At 39.6% G+C, this 6,803-nt stretch overlaps 1 non-coding gene across 1 annotated transcript; it reads left to right on the plus strand.

Annotated features, from left to right (window-relative positions):
• Nucleotides 1–3,407: 3,407 nt before the first annotated feature.
• Nucleotides 3,408–3,515, plus strand: LOC130958639 (small nucleolar RNA R71). The gene has a single exon (XR_009077751.1). It is a non-coding gene; the product is annotated as a small nucleolar RNA R71 (small nucleolar RNA).
• The last annotated feature ends 3,288 nt before the right edge of the window (nt 3,516–6,803 follow it).

A 6,803-nucleotide genomic window follows, 5' to 3' on the forward strand; every position in this document is an offset into this window, starting at 1 on the left:
GGTGTCCAGGGTTCTTAAGCACACTCTTTTTGCCTTGGATCACAACTTTATTTCTTTCTTTTTCTTTCTTTTTCTCTTTCTCTTTTTTTTTTTGTTTTTCTCCTTCCCTTTTTTTTTTTTTGTATTCACTGCTTTTTCTTGCTTCAAGAATCATTTTTATGATTTTTCAGATCCTCAGTAACATGTCTCCTTTTTCATCATTCTTTCAAGAGCCAACAATTTTAACATTCATGAACAACAAATTCAAAAGACATATGCACTGTTCAAGCATACATTCAGAAAACAAAAAGTATTGTCACCACATCAAACTAATTAAGCTAGTTTTAAAGATGAATTCGAAATCCTGTACTTCTTGTTCTTTTGTAATAAAAACAGTTTTCTTTTAAGAAAGGTGATGGATTCATAGGACATTCATAACTTTAAGGCATAGACACTAAGACACTAATGATCATAAGACACAAACATAGATAAACATAAAGCATAATTTTCGAAAAAACAGAAAAATAAAGAACAAGGAGATTAAAGAACGGGTCCACCTCAGTGATGGCGGCTTGTTCTTCCCTTTTGAAGGTCTTATGGAGTGCTTGAGCTCCTCAATGTCTCTTCCTTGTCTTTGTTGCTCCTCTCTCATGATTCTTTGATCTTCTCTAATTTCATGGAGGAGGATGGCATGTTCTTGGTGCTCCACCCTTAGTTTAGTGATGGGCTTGAGGTCATGCCTTCTCAGTTGAACCGGCTTCCCTCTTGAATTTCTCTTCCATTGGGCGTCCTCTTCACAGATATCTATGAGGACTTGGTCCAACCTTTTGATCAAAGTTGACCCTTTTTGAGTTTGAAAGGGACTTCATGGATCACTTTCTTCATGGCCACAACTTCATAGAAGTGGTCTTGATGCACCCTTGAGATGAATCTCTCCATCTCCCATGACTCGGAGGTGGAAGCTTTTGCCTTCCCTTTCCTCTTTCTAGAGGTTTCTTCGGCCTTTGATGCCATAAATGGTTATGGAAAAACAAAAAAGCAATGCTTTTACCACACCAAACTTAAAAGGTTTGCTCGTCCTCGAGCAAAAGAAGAAAGAAGAGAGTAGAAGAAGAAGAAATGGAGGAAGAAGGGAGTGGCTTTATGTTCGGCCAAAAAGGGGGAGAAGTGGTGTTTAGGTGATGTGAAAATGAAGGAGTGAAGAAGGGTTTATGGAGAAGAGGTATTGGGGTGATTGGTGAATGGGTGAAGAAGAGAGAGGGTGGTGGGGTTGGTGGGGATCCTGTGGGGTCCACAGATCCTTAGGTGTCAAGGAAAAGTCATCCCTGCACCAAATGGCATTCAAAAACACGTTTTGAGCCAATTCTGGCGTTAAACGCCGGGCTGGTGCCCATTCCTGGCATTTAACGCCAGGTTCTTGCCCTTTTCTGGCGTTTAACGCCAGTCTGGTGCCCCTTTCTGGCGTTAAACGCCCAGAATGGTGCCAGACTGGGCGTTAAATGCCCAACTGCTAACCTTATTGGCGTTTAAACGCCAGTAAGTTCTTCCTCCAGGGTGTGCTATTTTTCTTCCTGTTTTTCATTCTATTTTTGCTTTTTCAATTGATTTTGTGACTTCTCATGATCATCAACCTACAAAATAAAATAAAATAACAAAAGAAAATAGATAAAATATAACATTGGGTTGCCTCCCAACAAGCGCTTCTTTAATGTCAGTAGCTTGACAGAGGGCTCTCATGGAGCCTCACATTTTCTCAGAGCAATGTTGGAACCTCCCAACACCAAACTTAGAGTTTGAATGTGGGGGTTCAACACCAAACTTAGAGTTTGGTTGTGGCCTCCCAACACCAAACTTAGAGTTTGACTGTGGGGGCTCTGTTTGACTCTGATTTGAGAGAAGTTCTTCATGCTTCCTCTCCATGGTGACAGAGGGATATCCTTGAGCCTTAAACACAAAGGATTCTTCATTCACTTGAATGATCAGTTCACCTCCATCAACATCAATCACAGCCTTTGCTGTGGCTAGGAAGGGTCTGCCAAGGATGATAGATTCATCCATGCACTTCCCAGTCTCTAGGACTATGAAATCAGTAGGGATGTAATGGTCTTCAATCTTCACCTAAACATCCTCTACAAGTCCATGAGCTTGTTTTCTTGAGTTGTCTGCCATCTCTAGTGAGATTCTTGCAGCTTGTACCTCAAAGATCCCTAGTTTCTCCATTACAGAGAGAGGCATGAGGTTTACACTTGACCCTAAGTCACACAGAGCCTTCTTGAAGGTCATGGTGCCTATGGTACAAGGTATTGAAAACTTCCCAGGATCTTGTTTCTTTTGAGGTAATTTCTGCCTAGGCAAGTCATCCAGTTCTTTGGTGAGCAAAAGAGGTTCATTCTCCCAAGACTCATTTCCAAATAACTTGTCATTTAGCTTCATGATTGCTCCAAGATATTTAGCAACTTGCTCTTCAGTGACATACTCATCCTCTTCAGAGGAAGAATACTCATTAGAGCTCATGAAAGGCAGAAGTAAGTCCAATGGAATCTCTATGGTCTCATTTTGAGCCTCAGATTCCCATGGTTCCTCATTAGGGAACTCTGTGGAGGCTAGTGCACGCCCATTGAAGCCTTCCTCAGTGGCATCCACTTCCTCTCTTCCCTCTCTAGATTCGGCCATGGTTATGGCTTTGCACTCTCCTTTTGGATTTTCTTCTGTATTGCTTGGGAGAGTACTAGGAGGGAGTTCAGTAACTTTCTTGCTCAGCTGTCCCACTTGTGCCTCCAAATTCCTACTGGAAGACCTTGTTTCAGTCATGAAACTTTGAGTAGTTTTGATTAGATCAGAGACCATGGTTGCTAAGTCAGAGGGGTTCTGCTTAGAATTCTCTGTCTGTTGCTGAGAAGATGATGGAAAAGGCTTGCCATTGCTAAACCTGTTTCTTCCACCATTATTGTTGAAACCTTGTTGAGGTCTCTTTTGATTCTTCCATGAGAAATTTGGTGATTTCTCCATGAAGAATTATAGGTGTTTCCATAGGGTTCTCCTAGGTAATTCACCTCTTCCATTGAAGGGTTCTCAGGATCATAAGCTTCTTCTTCAGATGAAGCATCCTTAGTTCTGCTTGGTGCATTTTGCATTCCAGACAGACTTTGAGAAATCAAATTGACTTGTTGAGTCAACATTTTGTTCTGAGCCAATATGGCATTCAGAGTGTCAATCTCAAGAACTCCTTTCTTCTGACTAGTCCCATTGTTCACAGGATTCCTTTCAGAAGTGTACATGAATTGGTTATTTGCAACCATTTCAATTAGCTCTTGAGCTTCTGTAGGCGTCTTCTTCAGATGAAGAGATCCTCCAGCAGAGCTATCCAAAGACATCTTGGATAGTTCAGAGAGACCATCATAGAAAATACCTATGATGCTCCATTCAGAAAGCATGTCTGAAGGACATTTTCTGATTAATTGTTTGTATCTTTCCCAAGCTTCATAGAGGGATTCGCCATCCTTCTGTCTGAAGGTTTGGACTTCCACTCTAAGCTTACTCAATTTTTGAGGTGGAAAGATTTTTGCCAAGAAGGCATTGACTAGCTTTTCCCAAGAGTCCAGGCTTTCTTTAGGTTGAGAGTCCAACCATATTCTAGCTCTGTCTCTTACAGCAAAAGGGAATAGCATCAGTCTGTAGACCTCAGGGTCAACCCCATTAGTCTTGACTGTGTCACAGATTTGCAAGAACTCAGCTAAAAACTGATGAGGATCTTCCATTGGAAGTCCATGGAACTTGCAATTCTGTTGCATTAGAGAAACTAATTGAGGCTTAAGCTCAAAGTTGTTTGCTCCAATGGCAGGGATAGAGATGCTTCTCCCATAGAAGTCGGGAGTAGGTGCAGTAAAGTCACCCAGCACCTTCCTTGCATTGTTGGCATTGTTGTTATTTTCGGCTGCCATGGGTTCTTCTTCTTTGAAGAATTCGGTCAGGCCCTCAACAGAGAGTTGTGCCTTAGCTTCTCTTAGCTTTCGCTTCAAGGTCCTTTCAGGTTCAGGGTCAGCTTCAACAAGAATGCCTTTGTCTCTGCTCCTGCTCATATGAAAGAGAAGAGAACAAGAAAATGTGGAATCCTCTATGTCACAGTATAGAGATTCCTTGAGGTGTCAGAGGAAAAGAAAAATGGAAGACAGAGGTAGAAAATTCGAACTTATCAAAGAAGATGGAGTTCGAATTTTGCATTAAGGGATAGTGTTAGTCCATAAATAGAAGGATGTAAGAAGGAGGGAAGTAATTTTCGAAAATTAAGTAAAGAATTTTGAAAACACTTTTAAAAAACACTAATTGATTTTCGAAAATAAAAGTGGGAAAGAAATCAAGTGATTTTTGAAAAAGATTTTGAAATTAGAAATAAAAAAGATTTGATTGAAAACTATTTTAAAAAAAAAGATGTGATTAAAAAGATATGATTGGTTTTAAAAAGATGTGATTGAGAAGATATGATTTGAAAAACATTTTAAAAAGATTTGATTTGAAAACAATTTTAAAAGATATGATTTTAAAAATTAATGACTTGCCTAACAAGAAAAGATATGATTCAAACATTAAACCTTCCTCAACAGAAAAGGCAACATACTTGAAATGTTCAATCATATCATTAATTGTTAGTAAGTATCTTTGAAAAAGGAAAGAAATTGATTTTGAAAACATTTGATTGAAAAGATATGATTTGAAAAAGATTTGATTTTGAAAAACTTTGAAAACTTGAAAAAAATTGATTTGAAAAACAAAATCTTCCCCCTTGTGCCATCCTGGCGTTAAACGCCCAGAATGGTGCACATTCTGGCGTTTAACGCCCAAAACTATACCCTTTTGGGCGTTAAACGCCCAGCCAGGCACCCTGGCTGGCGTTTAAACGCCAGTCTGTCTTCTTCACTGGGCATTTTTGAATGCCCAGCTTTTTCTGTGTGATTCCTCTGCAGTATGTTCTGAATCTTCAATTCTCTGTATTATTGACTTGAAAAGACACAAATTAAAAATATTTTTGGATGTTTAATAATGAGGAATAATCAAATAACAATGCATGCAAGACACCAAACTTAGCAGTTTGTATACTACTGACACTAAAATGAGAATGCATATGACAAACAACAGAAACACTCAAGTCAATAGAATTCAAAGATCAAAACAAGAAAATCATCAAGAACAACTTGAAGATTAATGAAGACACATGCATAAATGCAATAAGAACAGAAACATTCAATTGACATTAAACTTAAGATGAGACACTAGACTTAGACAAGAAATATTTTTAGTTTTTATGATTTTGTAATTTTTTTTTTGTTTTTTTTCGAAAATTAGGTGAAAAGGGAAATAAAGATATCAAAATTCTTAATGAGAATTCCAGGAATCATGCAATGTTAGTCTAAAGCTTTAGTCTAAAGGAATTAGACATAGCTAGCCAAGCTTCAGCAGGACATTACATTCAAGAGCTAAATTGATGAGGATCAATCAGCTTTGGTGATGATAAGAACATCACCTTGAAACACTAGAATTCATTCTTAAGAACTCTGAAAAAAAATACCTAATCTAAGCAACAAGATGAACCGTCAGTTGTCCATACACAAAACAATCCCCGGCAACGGCGCCAAAAACTTGGTGGCGCGAAATTGTGATCACTACAACTTCGCACAACTAACCAGCAAGTGCACTGGGTCGTCCAAGTAATACCTTACGTGAGTAAGGGTCGATCCCACGGAGATTGTTGGTATGAAGCAAGCTATGGTCACCTTGTAAATCTCAGTCAGGCAGACTCAAATGGGTATAGTGATAAGCGAATAAAGCATAAAGATAAAGATAGAGATACTTATGTATATCATTGGTGAGAGCTTCAGATAAGCGAATGAAGATGCCTTCCCTTCCGTCTCTCTGCTTTCCTACTGTCTTCATCCAATCCTTCTTACTCCTTTCCATGGCAAGCTCATGTAGGGTTTCACCGTTGTCAGTGGCTACCTCCCATCCTCTCAGTGAAAATGTTCCCATGCTCTGTCACAGCATATGGCTAATCAGCTATTGGTTCTCGGTCAGGCCGGAATAAAATCCATCGATCCTTTTGCGTCTGTCACTAACGCCCCGCCTGCTAGGAGTTTGAAGCACGTCACAGTCATTCAATCATTGAATCCTACTCAGAATACCACAGACAAGGTTAGACCTTCCGGATTCTCTTGAATGCCGCCATCAGTTCTCGCCTATACCACGAAGACTCTGATCTCACGGAATGGCTGGCTCGTTTGTCAGGCGAGCACTCGGTTGTCAGGCGATCAACCATGCATCGTGTTATCAGGAATCCAAGAGATATTCACTAAGCCTCATATGCTTGTAGAACAAGAGTGGTTGTCAGTCACCTTGTTCATGAGTGAGAATGATGATGAGTGTCACGGCTCATCACATTCATCAAGTTGAAGAACAAGTGATATCTTGGACAAAGAACAAGCGGAATTGAATAGAAGAACAATAGTAATTGCATTAATACTCGAGGTACAGCAGAGCTCCACACCTTAATCTATGGTGTGTAGAAACTCCACCGTTGAAAATACATAAGAACAAGGTTTAGGCATGGCCGTGAGGCCAGCCTCCCAAATGATCTAAGAACTAGATGTCCAAAGATGATCTAGAGATCTCAAGTGATCAAAAGATGAAAATACAATAGTAAAAGGTCCTACTTATAGAAAACTAGTAGCCTAAGGATTACAAAGATGAGTAAATGACATAAAAATCCACTTCCGGGCCCACTTGGTGTGTGCTTGGGCTGAGCAATGAAGCATTTTTCGTGTAGAGACTCTTCT

This window comes from Arachis stenosperma, chromosome 10 (assembly GCF_014773155.1).
Source record: "Arachis stenosperma cultivar V10309 chromosome 10, arast.V10309.gnm1.PFL2, whole genome shotgun sequence".
NCBI classification, from domain to species: Eukaryota; Viridiplantae; Streptophyta; class Magnoliopsida; order Fabales; family Fabaceae; genus Arachis; species Arachis stenosperma.